The following is a 17,214-nucleotide window of genomic DNA, read 5'->3' as shown; positions in this document are numbered from 1 at the left end:
CTGAAACCAAATCGGGTGGTTTCAGAGAACTACTCCGGGAGCTTGTCATGTGCCCCCTGGCATTTGGACGACACAGCTAATAGACTTGCTGGAGCCATGAGAGTGAGAGGAGAGAGAGCTTCGTAGGAAGTAGCCTCTACTGCCAGAATTGGGCAGAGAGAGAGTCTCTAGTTTTGGGTGTGTCCTTTTCAAAATGACTAAAGGATGGTTCGGGGGAGTCGAGGGAGATGGCTCCAGTAGGAAGGGTGCACGTGGGATGAAACTTCAGAAAGCAGGAGCTGAGGGCGGCTTACAAAAAAGGGCTTGCTGGTAGGAGGTCCCCCAAGGACAGGGGTGCAAAGCCTATACCGAGCGGACCATCGGAGAAAGCACCGAAATAGATGTTGGAGGCCAGAAGACAACCGCTCCAGCTTCTAAGCTCCACCCACAACTCTCCCTGCCTGGAGGGCGGGCGGGGGCAGAGGCTGTAGTAAACCTCAGACCTCCAGTGTGGGGGGGTGGTCAAGGAGGAGACAGAAGACGTGCGAAGCCCCTCCCTTTCTCCTGCAGGTTTCCAAGCTCAAGTCAGACATTATCAGGTGGAGGGGAGAGGCTTAAACTGCACCTAAAGAAAGCAAACTTTGAAAATAATCTGCGCCTAAAACAAGAGGAACTGTGGGATCTGCCTGCAACCCTCGGCTATTCAGGGAAAAACTGAGCTATTTTAAACTATCATCCCTAATAAACAGAGCTGCTTCAATAAGCCAGTTCAGTACATTTCTCTGGGTAATCATTTAATCTAAATTTCCAAGTGTGTTAATAGAGATGTACCTAGTGGGTTTTTTTTTTTTATAACATTAAAAATCTCTATGCCTGTACTTACATCTCTTTCTTGTTTCTACTGTTGTTTATATGTAACTTTCTTCTTGATCAGATTTATCTATTTTAGTGAGTTTTTCAAATAACAAACTTTGATGATATTGGTCAAATCTATGTTTTTGTTTCCTGTTTCATTTCTGCTTTTATATTGATTCCTTCTGTTTTTTGGGGGGTTATTTGCTATACTTTGCCTGTCTTCCTAAATTATATGCCTAGTTCGTTTTCAATCTTTCTAGTTTTTTAATGTCTGTTTTTAAGGCTATATTTTCATTGAATACTATTTTAACACTGCTTTTAAATTCTTAACCAAAGATTGCAGAAACACCCTTTTCCTTTTACAGTATTCAAGTAAATTTTTTTTCATAAGGCAGTGAGATTCAGAATGCCAAGAGACAGGCTTCAGATGAAATAGTTTTTCAAGACAGTCCCATTTATTTTTCACTTAAGATCATTAAGAAATTTAATATTCTCTGCTGTGATTTCCCAACCATCTTATATTTAGACTTCTCCAACATCGTTTCAGAGTTGTATACAGTGAAGAAACTCCCCCTTTTTATGTCTTTTTATGTCTTGGGAGAGACACAAACAGAAGAGAGATCTTCACAGACCAACTCTGTGAAAGAGCCTGGTCATTGAATCCAGAAATAATTGGCAGTGATAATGTTTAACTTCATAACTTTTCAATTTTTCTCTAGGAGTACCAAAAGACAGATTTCTTCAGTTTTCTAAAAGATGTGGTCCAAATCAGCAAGCAAGAGTGAATTTCCCTGACTTAGAGCAAGCTATAATGATTCAGCAACACATCTCATTTTTTCCCTCCTTTTGCTATAATTTATTTAAACTTCCTCTTGAGAAGGGCGTGGCCTCAAATTGTGTGGAACTCTGCTCTCCTAAGTGACAATATATTTGGTCTACCCTTTTTTCTTCCAAATGAAGGAAGTATTGTGACATGGCAAATTGCCTAGAAACCTTAGCTGGCAAGACACAATTTCTAAAGATTCCTTAGCCTAGTCTACTTTTCAGCATTTATTGATTGGAAATTGATGGATGTATTTAGGGCATAATGAATCCTTGCATTTGGCCATTAGCCAAGACGAAGTGCAAGAAAATAGCTGTTATCTAGTTCAGCTGCAACAGTGAAATAATGACATGCAAAGGCAGGGCTGTCATGCATGGGTGGCTTTACCCCGCTGCTTAGGGATCACCATCTATGAGTTCTAAACTGGTTACTAATTAGACAATGTGTCCACCGTGTTTTTAGGTTTGTTCAATGAATAACTTTATGGCCTCTCTTATCATATTGACTTTTTATACAGCAGTAGATAACATTATTTTATTTTGGTTTAAAGTGATAAAGATGATATAAATTTTAAGCTGGTGAGCCCAGTGATGTTATTTCTGGCTCTAATAGTTTTGATCCAAACATCAAATTCTCCTTTTGAGGTGTTTGATTTTCCTTCAGGCGATCAGGAGATATTTCCCATAGCCTCTCAGGCTGTGGCCTTCAAAGCAATATTGATAATTGATAATGACATTAATCGCTTTCATTAAATCATCATTCATCATTCTTTGGATCAATGTAAGAACTGCCCAGCATTTTCCCAAGCAGTAGTGGTACAGTATGGCCCCCACTGTCCCTGAAGCTTAGAGCAAGGCAGATATTTTTCAGAAGATGTGGTGACAGAAATGCCAGGGTTCCCAAACCGAGCCAGTAAAATCTCCTGTAGGATTAGCCATGTAGAAAGGGAAACCATCAATCACCAGCATAAGTTAAAAATCGAAGACCTCTGGTTAGAAGAAAAACAGAGAACTGATACTCCTGAGGATGTGGAAACTTCCTGGGCAGATTTCGGATCTTCACATACCATGGGACTCTGACATCATACCTTAGAACTGAGGCATAGCTTTCATCTCTTATTCATTATCTGGCTGTTATCAACTCTGCTTCCTGTGTGACATACATATTTAACATACCGTGACTCATAATGAAACACTACTTTCCAGTTTATCTGAACATGTTTCATCATTCCACAGGTTGTCTGTACCTGGTCCACTACAGCTATTGATTGGGCACAGGTGTTATGCTGGATAACTTAACCCACAAGGATAGCTAAATACTGGAAACTCGGACACATTGCACCGTGAGCTGGGCACAGCTGCACCCCTGCCCAGAGATTCCCGCAGTCCCTGCCCACCGCGCCTCTCCTCACCCACACCCCACCCTCCATCCGACCTCAGTCCCAGCCCATCCATTCCTACAGCCAGGTCAGGGTTTATTCCTTTCTATGCATTCTTATTCCGGGTTTGCCTGTTTCTCTAGTTCATGGAATTTTTAAGGATTGGCTGCAATGAAACATCTCCACATGGCATCCCTGTTATATACCACAAATACAAAGTTGAAAAAGAATTTCTTTACTCAGCGAATAGTTTGCCTTGCTGGTAGAAATTTATTTATACTCATTAACGCATATATGTGGAATCTAGAAAAATGGTATAACTGAACTTGTTTGCAGAGCAGAAATGGAGACACAGATGTAGAGAACAAACGTACGGATGCCAAGGGGGAAGAGGGGGTGGGATGGAGTGGGAGATTGGGATTGACGTATATACACTACTATGTATGAAATGGATGACCGATGAGAACCTACTGTGTGGCACAGGGAACTCTACTCAGCGCACTGTGGTGACCTGGATGGGAAGGAGAGCCAAGGAAGAGGGGTTATATTGTGTACGTGTGGCCGATTCACTTTGCTGTACAGCAGAAACTAACACGACATTGTAAAGCAACTATACTCCAATTAAAAAAAAAATTTATATTCAAATATTGTTGGATATATTCTGGTATACCTTCTCACTCTGTTCACATTGCCAGTCATCCTAGACATTGCTTTAAAGTTGAATGTGTAGACACCAATTACCAACATTATTTGTTTCAGCGCATTGATTTCCTCTTATCAGTTACTTCGAAGAAAATTTTGATCACTTCTTTGTAGGTGGGTTTGCTCCCGTACAGCTCAGCCTCTTCCCACAGGTACCTCCTAAACGTATTACTGGGCATTTTTAATACGTAAGTAGAGTCCTTGGCTGCTTCTCCACATAGAGGCCACCAAATAAGGGGAGGCTGGTACACACTCAGTCTTTCCTAAATATAAGGGTTTATCAGATAGTTAAAAGTCATGCCACCTCTCGGAGAGGGAAGAGTCTCTTCTAGATATGATACATGGAAGTCCAGCCTTGAAGAGTAGTTGCTATTATCAAGAACAAGAGGATCAGGAAAACATACTGGAAAAGGAAAATAAAGGATCAACTTAAAAGGTTGCCAGATCTCAAGTTATGTTTACCATACATTCTTTCATCTTGCATGTTCGGTATTACTTGACCATTAATTTTGCACTTTGTGGCTTAGTTCCTAGATAGTTCATTTGGACAAAGAGAAGTTTCCCTTTTTACCTATATCTTTTTGGCACATAATAAGTTGTGAATTCTTATTCTGGTTTATTCGGTAGATTGCTATCAAATTGTTTCCCTGGTTTATGTAAACAAAAATGTGTAAGACTAAGCAAGTAAAGTTTGATTCTAATCTGAATAATGAATGATAAAAATCAAGTCCATCAACTTTGTTAAAAATGGTTAGTAACTATCAGTGTTTGGTATGCGTTTTGTTTTTATGTTCAATTGATATAGAAAAATAATACACTAAGTAAGTTAATTTAAAACCCTTGTTTCTATTTTTTCTTTACCCAAGAGTTACAGTTGACCCTTGAACAACAAGGGTTTGAACCGTGTGGGTTCACCTATACGCAGATTCGTTTCAATAAATATACAAAAATATACATGGAGGACAAAGTGTGCAAGACTTGTATTGAAGTGGATAGCCTTATCCTTACATAGGCATAAGGTAAGTGATATTTAATATTTTCTTACTGTTTTATAACTTTGCTTTCAAAGAATGACAGTACAGCATGCCTCTCTGTCATAATTGGAAGAACTGCATGTCAGCCTACCATCACAAGTAAGTGTTCTTTTTTAAAGTGTAACAGTATTTCCAATACTGTATTATGAACATGACTGTAATTCTGTGTGCCATGACATTTTTATAAAGATTCATTCATTAGTGTACAGGCTGAGCCACTGTGAAGCAATCGTACTGATTACACGAGGCTACAATAGAGCAGTCATATTGCTGCTTCTTCGTTATCAGTGCATGAATCGTTATACTTGTAAATATGAGTTTTTTTGTCATAATACAAAACACTGCATGTTATAGGTATCATCCAAGACTATTGATACAGGTACTGACAGATGACTCATTTTGTAAACAGAGGTCGTAAACTTACTGTATCCATAAATACAGTACAGCACTGTAAATGTGTTTTCTCTTATGATTTTCTTAACACTTTCTTGTCTCTAGCTTTATTGTAAGAATACAGTATATAATACATATAACATACAAAATATGTATTCATCTACTGTTTATGTTATCGGTAAGGCTCCTGGTCAATAGGAGGCTATTAGTAGTTACGTTTTGGGGGTGTCAAAAGTTACACGTAGATTTTTGACTGAGCTGGGGGTCAGCACCGCTAAGCACCGCATTGTTCAAGGGTTAACTGTTTAAAAGGATGATTGTGAATCTTCAAAAGGAAACAGTGTGTTTATTTTGATTTATTATTATTATTGTTGTGAATTTCCACATTTTCTGCATTGTGGTCAGAAAATGTGATCTTTTATGAATTCTGCTTTTAGGGCTCTGTTTAAAATTTTTCAGTGTGGCCTAATATATCAGTTTGGTGAGTACTCCATGTGGATTTCACAACAAAGTACTATATATTTTTACATGTTAAGAGTAGGTTCTAGCCAGCCAATGAATCTGCTTACCTGAATGTGTTTCTGCAGAAATTTAGAAAATGCTGGCAATAGGAAAGCCATGTTACGAGCCTTATAGACATTGAAGTCTTTAAGGTCCCTGAAAATGGCTATAAGACATTTTAATGGTGGGAAGCATTTTCATGAGATGTGCTGATTTTTTTAAAAGCTATATTATAACTAGTGCTAACAAGTTAGTGGAGTTTCTCAATTTTAGTAAAATCACATTTTTTTTTGAGAAAAAAAAAAGAGTAGGTTCTATATCTTTTAATAAGAATTATTAATTATACTAATTTTTTTTATATCCTTACTTTGATATTTTGATTTCTGAGTTATAATAAACTTTCCTACTATGGTTGAGGATTTGTCAATTTCTCCTCCTCCTCCTGTCAATTTTTGGTCACTGTATATTTGAAGCTGTGTTGATAGGTATATACAGCTAGCCCTCAGTATCCATGGGTTTTGCAACTGTGGAATCAACTAGCCTGGATCGAAAATATTTGAAATAAAAATTCCAGAAAGTTCCAAAAGCAAAACTTGAATTTGCACACTGCCGTAGCATTTACATTGTATTTATAACTGTTTACATAGCATTTATATTGTATCAGGTATTACAAGTAATCTGGAGATGATTTAAAGTATATGGGAGGATGTATGTAGATTATATGCAAATACTATGCCATTTTATATGAGACTTGAGCATCTGCGGATTTTGGTATCCATGAGGGGTCCTGGAACCTGTCCCCAGTGGATACCCAGGGACAAATGAATAGGTTCATGATTAAGGAATGACTATCTCATTAATAAAAGCTTTTTGCCGTATAGTCTAATTAGTTTTGTATTTATGTTGTTAACCTATCTTCTTTCTATCAGTGTTTGCCTTGAATATCTTTTCCATTCTTACAATTTAAAATTTTTTAATGTGTGCTTTTTAAATACCAAAGAGCTGAAACTTGTTTTTTATCACAGTATGAATAAGAGCTTCTGTCTTTTAATAGAATGAAACTATCCTTTTCATGTGTATTTTGGTTTCTCATATCTGTCCATTCTACTTTTTATTTGTCCATCCTACTTTTTATTTTCCAGTTATCACTTTATTTCTTATCCCCTTCCTACTTTTGTTGGCTTGAGGGTTTTTTCCCCCCCTCTATATTTAATTTTCATTCTCTTGTGGCATAGAAGATATATATGTATATATGCACATATATGTATTTGAAATTATGTCTATTTGAAATAATGTATATATAGTTGAAATTATATATAAGGATAATATATGCACAGAAGCACACCTCCAGGATTATGTCCTAGTAGTTCTGTACTCCAATCCTTACACCTACAAGCAACCTGCTCTTTCAGATGTTCGCTTACTTTTAACAGCTAAAATATATATCTGTGTATTTATATATTAGCTATTAGGAATTAATGTTTCAATGTTAGCAGTGCTCTCTTCTTGTATTTACTTATTTGGGCTTGGAGTTGCTGTGAAATGTGCTTGCCTCCAAATCAGCTGTTCTGCCTATGTTTTGGGCTAACATTTCCTTCAGGTCTTTTTTCTGGTGGGGCAAAAAGCGGCTCGGCACCTGTGCACGTTGCCTAGGTGCTTCTGAGTGTCCCAGAGGAGGGTTCCGTTCCACTAGGACCTGCCTCGGTGAATTCCCAGCAGCAGCAGACAGCCTGCCGGTTGAGTCACAGGTGGCCGTGGGGAGCAGTGTCCAAGGCAGGAAGCTAAACAATCTCTGTTTTCATAGAGGCCACACGTGCTAGGGTGGTGTAGTAGCCAATGTGCACAGGCAACGTGCACAGATGCCGAGCTGCTTTTTGCCCCACCAGAAAAAAAATGCCTGAAGGAAATGTTAGCCCAAAACATAGGCAGAACAGCTGATTTGAAGGCAAGCACATTTCACAGCACCTCCAAGCCCAAATAAGTAAATACAAGAAGCAAGAGAGCACTGCTAACATTGGAAAGGGATTTTGCAGGTGCTGTTAAGTGAACGATCATGAGGTGGAAAGACTATTGCGTAATCCCAGGGTCCTTATAAGAGGGAGGGGAAAGGTAGCTGTGGTTGCAGAAGCCGAGATTGGAGGGATGCACGGTGAAGATGGAGAAAGGGCCCCTGAGCCAAGGAATGCGGGCATCCTCCCAAAGGGGAAGGAAATGACTTCTCCCCCAGAGCCTCCAGAAGGGATACAACTCTGCCAACACCTTGAGTTCAGCCCATAAAACCCATTTCTGACTTCTGACCTCCAGCACAGCAAGATAATAAATCTGTGCTGTCTTAAGTCACTAAGTTTGTCATACTTTGCTACAGCAGCAACAGGAAACTAAGGCAGGTGGCATCTTTCTCCAGCAGTAGTGATCTTTGGGTGTGGGTTACCTATTCTCCATGCCATCTTCAGTGAAAGGTGGTCCCAGCCAAACCGGCCAAAGCTCTTCAGGTAGACCTGCTTCCTCCTTCCCTGCCCCAGACTCAAGAGAACGGACAGGTGCCGGTCACCGCACAGATGGGGCAGCGTGGAGGTTTGCGTGCGCTTCTGTGGAACAGTGCTGTTGCGTCTTATTGGATGATGGAAATGCAGAATGGCCCAGGCATGGAACCGGGGCTGGTGAAAGATGAAATATTGTTCAGAAAGGTGGGGGAAACGAAGCAAGCAAAGAAGGGCCCTCTGCCCTGAGGGAACCATGCCTGCGAGCTGGGAGGAAGGCCTGGTCCTCCTGGCTCCTTCCTCTGCTCTGGCTGGTCCCCCGGGGACTCTTGGCCATGCATCTACAGGGGAAGGAAATCTCTAGGATTACGTCCTTATAGTTCTGCACCCAAGCTCCTACATCTAGAAACAACAGACTCTTTCAGATGGGTGGGTGCTTCCCAAGCACAAGGTACCTTCTGGAGACTGGGCCCATCCCAGGACCCGACCTCACAGGGCCCCAGATGTACCATCCCTTCTCCACTTCTCTCTCTGACTCAGTATCAGAGCTGGTCCCCCCTCTAACTTTACAGTAACTCTATTTGGGGGGCCCCATTTTCTATACCTAGCCCTGAAATTTTATCTAAGTCATCATTTTGATTCTGGAAGACTCCATAACTTCAAATCTTAGAGGATTAGAGTATAGCTTCCTCTCCTCCAAGAAGTCTCTGACTTCTTTAATTGAACTTGAACTGGTTCTTCCTCCTCCTGTGTAAGAAAAATCTGCTTCAAGATGATTTTTCTGCCCCTGGCTGTGACTGGAAATCAAGTGGCAATCTCTCTATATAAAGAGAAAAGTTAAACAAATGTGGTTTTTGGCGGTGCACCCGTGACTGGGCTTGAATCCTCATTGTGTGACTTACCATGAATTTTTATGACTAACTTTGCACATCATATTCATTATCTCTACTGACAGAAATCAAGTTTTACTTACCTTTGACAGTTTCTGGTGTATTAAAAATGCTCAATACACATTAAATATTTTGAAATAATACTGTGGCAAAGAATGCCAATTGCCTGTCAAGATCCATTCTCCCTTCTTCCTTAATATCAAAACCCTAGGAAATGTGCTTGGCTACAAGACGCTATTTCTTAGACCCTTCTGCAACTGGGTGTGGCCAGTGAGATATAATTTAAGTGGTCTCTGAAGCTTCTCAGAAGGCTTCTGTTGGGTAAGTGTGCCTCACATGGCATATTGATTATTTTGAATTAAAGTTACTTAAGAAATGGCCAACACAGGAGGAATACTCTGACCCTCCCTTCTGTCTCCTCAAAAGCAGGAAATATACTCTCATGTGAAAGGTGCTCTCCCTGCATGTGGAGGTGGAAGGACACCCTTGCCACCAAAGATCTGGATCTCAGGGCGGAGAAGCATCTGTAAATAAATCTCATTACTTCTGTAATTGACGACCCCAAGCCCAAACTGAGTTTACATTCTTCACTAATTGGGCACCCCAAATCTAAGCTTATTTGTCCTGTCAGTTCCTCACAAATGTATTGTTTATTTGTCTAAAAAGTATAAAAGCTGCCTGCTTTGGCCACTTCTTAGATCCCATTTCTATGAGGCCTCTGTGCGCACAATGAAAATTTTTCTTTTTCTCCTGTTAATCTGTCTTGTGCCAGTTTTACTGAGTCCAGCCACAAGAACTCGAGAGGGGCAGAGGGGGAAATTTCCCATCCCCCAACACTTCATAAAAGGAGGGGGGCTTTTAGGCCCATCTGCTCTTCCTCTTCTTTCTGTCTGGGATGTGGATGTGATGGCTGGAGCACAGCAGGAATTTTGTATTATGAGATGATCTTAGTTCTGAATTTCTTTTATGTGAGGAAAAGTTAATGTCTATCTTATTTAAGCTACTTTATTTTAGGTTTCTGTTTACAGCTGAACACAATACTACTAAATCAAGCCTTTTTTATTTTTCTTTTTGGCTTGTAGAGCAAAAAAGAAAAGAAACATGGAGAGAGGATTGAGGAAACAGGATGCAAAAAACAAACCAAAACAGTGTTAAGATTCTAGGGGTGGTGTTTGCCCTAAAGTCTTTCAAAGGACAAAATGTATAGTTTGTTCTGCTATCACATGTGTTTTGGGAATGGGAATTAGCTCATACACAATTGATAAATGCAGGGTGATATCAGTGTAATGATGCTGATATGGGATTTCCAAAAGACCAGGAGCAAACTTTCTTCACAATTAAAAAGCAAGCCATAGCAATATGCAAACACCTTAAGAAAGAAATCCTACAGAGGTACCTTCCTTTAGTGAAAGCAGAGGCTGGGTTAGTGGTTTCAGGAACTGCTATGCATTTCCCAACATTAAGCTATCTGGTAAAGCCATGAAGACAAAGAAGGAAGTTGCAGAAGTATTTTCCTTGGTGTTAAAAAAAAAAAAAAAAAAAAAAGATAAAGGCTCCTAAATCAGATTTCTAATTTTGAGAAATCTGGTCTCTTAGAAACAAATGCCCCTATGTCTCAAAGAGGAAAATGCAAGCCCCCAAGTTCAAAGGCTGCATAGGGCAGGCTCTAGTGGAGATTGACTGAGCTTTTTTTTTTTTTTTTTAATAATTGTTTGTTGTTTTTGTTGGTGCTCCTGTTATAAAGTTGGGCGGTGTGGTCTGCCCCAACCCTGTTTATCCCATATGCCCTGTTATTTTTAGTGTATGCTTTTGGAGAATGCAAAGCTTTAAATGAATGCACGTATGACTTTATAAAGAACTGGCTGTTCAAAAGAAACAGTAGGAGTAGCATCAGAGCAAAGTATAACCAAAAAAAGACTCCTCTTTCACATCTTTTTTTTTTTTAAGAGATTGGAGTTTATTTATTTATTTATTTATTTATTTATTTATTTTTGGCTGTGTTGGGTCTTCGTCTCTGTGCGAGGGCTTTCTCCAGCTGCGGCAAGCGGGGGCCACTCCTCATCGCGGTGCGCGGGCCTCTCACCATCGCGGCCCCTCCCGCTGCGGAGCACAGGCTCCAGACGCGCAGGCTCAGCAGTTGTGGCTCACGGGCCCAGTCGCTCCGCGGCATGCGGGATCCTCCCAGACCAGGGCCCGAACCCGTGTCCCCTGCATTAGCAGGCAGACTCCCAACCACTGCGCCACCAGGGAAGCCCCCCTCTTTCACATCTTAACGCTAATTCTTCAGTCAAGGTTGGCTTTCCAAACTGCCACTTTCCATGATTTTCTTTTCTTTTGTCATCGAGAATAAAATCTTGAAAAATGCAAAGCCTTAAACACTTTACCTTTCACGCTCCTTTTCTCAGGAAGCTACTAGAGGATGTAGCTCTTCCAAAGCCAGGAGGGTGTGTGAAGGAAGGGGGGCGGTGCAGGAGTCCAGGATGCAGGAGACCAGGGGTGCAAGGACCAGGATGTTGGTGACGGAGAGTCCCCAGAAAACAGCTCCGAGGCTGACAGAGGAGTAAGTTACTCAGATGGGGCTTGGGAAGGGGGAGGTCCCAGGGGAAATGGAGAGGCTGTGCAGATGGAAAAGTAACGCCCTAAGGTCTGTTGCAGCTCGATTGGGGAAACCAGGAAGAGTTAGCTGGAAGACCACTCGGAGCCAGTTCTAACTTGATTTAGAAACAAGAGATAGGACGGTACTTGCGCCTCCCATTGTGTAGAGCGGGTCACCCATCCTGCGTCGGCTCTTAGGATTTAAGAATGAAAAAAGCCATGTCACCTTGTTACTTCTCAAGAGTTCCAGTATCAACCCTGTTCTTCAAATAGGAGATTTACTTGTACTGCGCACGTGAAATACTTTCTGCTGCTGTGCTAGTGGCCAGGCAGAGTGCGGCTCCGCCTCCCAGCATCCTGGTTGGAGGGCCCCGTCTCTGCGCCTTCCCACGGGCGTAAAATTCTGATTGTTCCTGTTGCTCTTCCTGAGTATCCTTATCCAGACCTTTGGCTTCAGATAACAGCGGTGCACCTCTGTCGCCCAGTTTCCCAAGTCCAGCCTAGATCTGCCACCTCAAAGTGTCCCCTGCTCATTTGATCCGCCTCTTTTACAGATATTAGGTTTACGGTCACATATGCCCCCTTGCAGAGGGTGGGCCTTCTTAGGGTCAGTCTCTGGAGAAGAGGCTAATTGGAGGAAACGAGACCCCCTAAAAACTGCCCAGGGTGATGGAAAGGAATTCTGGCCTTTACATTCTTTCTGGCCTTGCTTTGTTGCCTTTAATTGCACAAGCCATCTGCTTCGTCCCTAGTGGTTTTGAGTTTCTTCATTGGTAATCTTTTTGAAGGCATTTTCAGTGACAGCAAGGAATCCAAATTTAAGTTAAAAATGTAACAGTTGGAGTTGCTAATAATGCAACTAGGTGACTGTTCTCAGGGTTGCCGTGGAGCTGAAGGGAACACTGAGCTGGCAAAACAAACTGTCTCAACTTCTCTTTTCCCAGCAGCTGAAATATTCTGACATTGATTATTACAGAAATCTTAAGTTCTGAGTTGTTAAAAATGTGGCTCATAGAACCAGGAAAATACGGTAATTCCAGAATTCTAGAAAACTTTTTTGTTTCTTGGGAATTGTGCCAGGCGTCAAAGACCTTTTAAAGCATAGCCCCAGCCCTCAGGAAGTTTCTGTAAGATGAAGTAATGATTAATACAGAAGAAACCACAGGGGAGAAAAGCAAAGACCACTGCTGATCACATGTAAAATATGGTAAGGGCTATAACAAGAGCTGAAGGACAAGGGTGAGGTCCAAAGGTCAAATTAATACAATTGCCCTCTTATCCACACACACGGAACTAAATGAATGAAAGAAACTACTGTAATTTTCCACATGAATAGGGTTCAGGAGTTATGCATTTTCCTGGCTGTGTAAACACAGCTAATATGGTTGATTCTGAACATCTGGAACACTTTTGGCCACGTGTAACTTGGAACAGAACATTTGGCATCCTTTCTAAGGGTGTGTGTATTCACAACTTGGGAAGGAATCTCAACTAGAATTCCACAGTTAAAAGCAAATACAGTTTTTAACATACTGAAAGAGTTACTATCCTGTGTGGTAGAGAAACACCAGCCAATAAAAGATGGAACCCAGGGCAACACAAATGTCCATGTGGCACATGTCCTGTGGAATGTGGATGTATTCAGAGACTTCAGTGATTTTAAATTCTTAATGGAACCCAGATGCTCTTAAGTATTCCAGATATTATTAAAAATTAAACGGAATAAGAAGTGGCCACAAAATACTGTAGTGTTGCTATAATAATTGTTTTGAACACTGATGTACAAAGAGCTGCCTCCTTTTACCAACATGGCTGTTTCAGACCTACACTAGTAAACTTTTTTTTTTTTTTAGTAAACTTTTATGTATTATTAATTCCTTTTTAATATTTCTTGTTATAGAAATCCTGTACCAAGGGAGGTAAGATATATTTCAATTTCTTTCCTTCTAATTATTATCCATCATGGCCAATGCAAGAAGGTAGAAAATAGAACCTTGAAAATGACCCAATTGACAATTGAAGCTCCTTGTTTTCTGTTTTGTTTTTTTTTTTATTTTTTTTTTATTTTTGGCTGTGTTGGGTCTTCATTTCTGTGCGAGGGCTTTCTCTAGTTGTGGCAAGTGGGGGCCACTCTTCATCGCGGTGCGCGGGCCTCTCATTATCGTGGCCTCTCTTGTTGCGGAGCACAGGCTCCAGACGCGCAGGCTCAGTAATTGTGGCTCACGGGCCCAGTTGCTCCGTGGCATGTGGGATCTTCCCAGACCGGGGCTCGACCCCATGTCCCCTGCATTGGCAGGCAGATTCTCAACCACTGCGCCACCAGGGAAACCCAAAGCTCCTTGTTTTTAAAGTCACATGTTATTTTACCTTTGCTTTAAAGTTTTTCAGCAGCCCCACAAAATATTTTGTGGTGGAAAGAAACTTCTAAATGTCATAAAATTTGTTTTAATTTTTTAAGAAAGCAGAATTCAACATACACCTTTGAAAGGGGAGACAAATGCCGTACGGTAAGTTAATTTAACTTATATTTGCAAGTTATGTTTGAACTTAACGGTATGTCAACCAACCATATTTGTATCAAATGTCAGAGACATGGCTCATGACTGTGATGGAATCTTTAGTACAGATGATCACTTGACTAGGGGCAAAATAATCTCTGATGAAAGAACTTTACAAATAGCTTTGTAAAAATGGTAAATACCTGGGGAAATGGTAACTTAGGACGAGAGACTACTATCGTTTACAGAGGAATGTTTCTATTATCAAATAACCAGCTACACTCAATCCAAACTTAAAAAGTAATATTTACTAAGGAATAATTACTCGCCTTTCACAAATGTCTAGGCTGTACAAAATGATTTGCTTCAATGTTCTTTTTAAACAGCGAGCAGCCCTTGTGCATTTAAAAAGTGATCGAGTTGACAAAATATCATTTACATTTTTTTTTCAGGAACATATTCCCTTTTAAGTGAGATTCTCTAGAAGGTACATAAACAAATTTGTTCCAGGAAAGTCAGCTGAGGAGTGTTTTGAGTGGCAGTTTCACTTCTGAACAAAGCATTGTTCATAACCTTGTTGATATAAAACCCTGAGGAGGGAAATGTATTCCGGAACAAAGGCTAACGTCATAAGGAGTTTAGGGCAGTCTGGTTTGTCATGTGGCTGAGATTTTTAAAAGGAAGAGGAAGTTACATAATTCAGTAGATCAAGTGGTCTGCAAGGGTTTGACTATTTTTGGTCTTGATGGTGAAGTTAAATCTTCAGAGATAACAACACTACTAATTAAGATAGTGTTCATATTTCAGGAACCTTAAAAAGACAAAATTCTCAGTTCTGAAAATTGAATACAAATGCATTCGCCTCTTTACTCCTTCCCATAAGCAACATTATCAACCAGAAAGATATCTAAGAGGCATCCTTTTAAGTAAGAGCACTGTACTTTAGGTTTCCACTGTACATGGAATATTAAAGAGATTTTTAATGTGCAGTAATATCTTTGGGTAGTCATACCCTACCATGGTAATTGTTAGCGTATATTCATATTTGTGGGTCTATTTTTGTATCAGACCACTGAAAGTCCTAAAGAAAGTAACGTTCTGGGAAATAACTACATTTGAGCTGTAGCTAATATATTTATGATCACAGTTTGACTCTAAACCAATAATATTTTGATCTTACTATGTCTACATAAATATTATTCAAAGATGAGTCATGTAGAGTGATATGATTACATTTCTTGGTCAATTTTCCTCACTTTTTTTCACTGCTTTGTACTCTAATTTCTTATCATTAATTCACCTTCCCACTCCCAGAAGCAAGAATACCTCGCAATGTTCAAATTATTACTCTTTGGGGAATTCCCTGGTGGTTCAGTGGTTAAGACTCCGTGCTTTCACTGCTGAGGGCACGGGTTCCATCCCTGGTCAGGGAACTAAATTCCTGCAAGCTGTGTGGCGTGGCCAAAAAAAAAACAAAACGAAAACAAGTTATTACTTTTTCTGGAGACATTCCTCCTAGAGCCTTCTATCACCCAGTCTCATGTGGGACTGCACAGCCATCATCCTAGAATCTCCCTTCAACATCGTCCTTTAACTCTTTAGGCCTCTCTCCAGTGCTCTGGCAACCTTCTCATCCCACTTTCCTTTCTTGTAGTGTTCTTACTAAGTGCAGCAAAGTGTACATTTCCTTTGTCATTTACTTCTTGACAGAGGGAACATGAGAGAGAAGCTTGTTGATTCCTTGTTGATATCAAAGTGTCTTCACTCTATCAAACTGGAATGACATAGTTTAGCCCAGTATAGACTTCCAGGTTAGACATCACTTTCCCTCATAATTTTGAAGGCATTGCTCCCTTGTGTTCTAGCTTCAGGCATTTCTGTTGAGAAGTCCAGTCTATTCTGATTTGCAGTCATGGGTATATGGCCTGTTTCTTCTACCTGGGAACTTTTAGGATCTTCTCTTTAATGTTTAAAATTTCACATCTTCAAATTTGCCTTCCTTGAACTCTTAATTTTTGTTCCCTTGTATCCTTCCATAGTCCCTTGACCTTTTTTGTTTTTTAATTTATTTTACTGAAGTACAGTTGATTTATAATGTTCATTTCTACTGTCCAGCAAAGTGATTCAGTTATACATATATCTATTATTTTTCATATTCTTTTCCTTTATCACAGGATATTGAATATAGTTCCCTGTGCTATACAGTGGGACCTTGTTGTTTATCCATTCTCTATATGCCCTTGAGCTTCTTCTTAAACACCCATCACAACTCTATTTGTGTAATTATTATATTTTAAATTAATAGACTTTCTTAGAACAGTTTTAGGTTCTCAGAAAAATTGAGCAAATAGTACAGAGTTCTCAAGTACTCCCATCTCGCCACAGTTCACCCTTCATCTCTTGTATTAGTGTTGTACATCTGTTACAAATGATGAACCCACGTTGATACATTGTTGCACATCAGGGTTCACCCTTGGCATTGTACAGTGTGTTCCGTTCCGTCAACAATTCTTTGACACCACCTGGGTGTCCTACAGTTTCATTCAGTCTGGCCCTAGCTGCCCAGAGTGAGTGTCAGATCCCACAGGTTAAGGACAAGGTCTCTAACAAGACTGCACGCACATCACACAGGAGCCACAGATGGCGTCCTCATGATGTCAGCACTTCTGTCCAACTTGGCTATAAATTCGGTGATTCCCACAATGCACCTTCAAATTTGGTGCTTAGAGTGACCCACTGGAAGCACTATACTTTGGGTTACGGTTTTATTATAAAGCACACAAATGGCCAGATGAAGAGATACACAGGGCAAGGTCTGGAAGAGTCCCAAGCGCAGGAGCCTTGGTCTCTTGAGTTGGAGGTGCATCTCTCTCCTGGTACGTTGATATGTTCACTAATCAGGAAGCTCCATCGAGCACTGGTGTTCAGACTTTTTATTTGGGGTTTCATGACATAGGCGTGATTGAGTAAATTACTGGCCCGAAGATGAACTCACTCTTCAGCACCCTCCCCTTCCTGAAGGTTGGGGAGTGAGGCTGAAAGTACCAACCCTGTAATCTTGTGCTTGGTCTTTCTGGTGACCAGCC

The 17,214-nt window shown here is 40.5% G+C and overlaps 1 protein-coding gene and 1 non-coding gene across 4 annotated transcripts in view; both read left to right on the top strand.

The window, feature by feature from the left end:
* SDCBP (syndecan binding protein) overlaps positions 1 to 17,214 on the top strand; it is a 58,183-nt gene that overhangs the window by 5,496 nt on the left and 35,473 nt on the right. The window contains exon 2 of one of the 3 annotated variants that reach the window (XM_057531755.1): positions 4,604 to 4,756. The gene's annotated coding sequence lies outside the window, so the exon portion shown is untranslated. Of the gene's footprint in view, positions 1 to 4,603; positions 4,757 to 14,118; positions 14,138 to 17,214 lie in introns of those variants that run through there. The other 2 variants (XM_057531754.1, XM_057531753.1) reach the window with 2 other exon arrangements.
* On the top strand, positions 5,710 to 5,839 carry LOC114236152 (small nucleolar RNA SNORA33). Its single transcript, XR_003622164.1, has one exon. It is a non-coding gene; the product is annotated as a small nucleolar RNA SNORA33 (small nucleolar RNA).

The sequence above is a fragment of the Balaenoptera acutorostrata genome, chromosome 17 (assembly GCF_949987535.1).
Source record: "Balaenoptera acutorostrata chromosome 17, mBalAcu1.1, whole genome shotgun sequence".
In the NCBI taxonomy this organism is placed as follows: Eukaryota; Metazoa; Chordata; class Mammalia; order Artiodactyla; family Balaenopteridae; genus Balaenoptera; species Balaenoptera acutorostrata.
The sequence above is the reverse complement of the archived record's forward strand: the minus strand, read 5'-3'. Positions and strand labels throughout refer to the sequence as shown.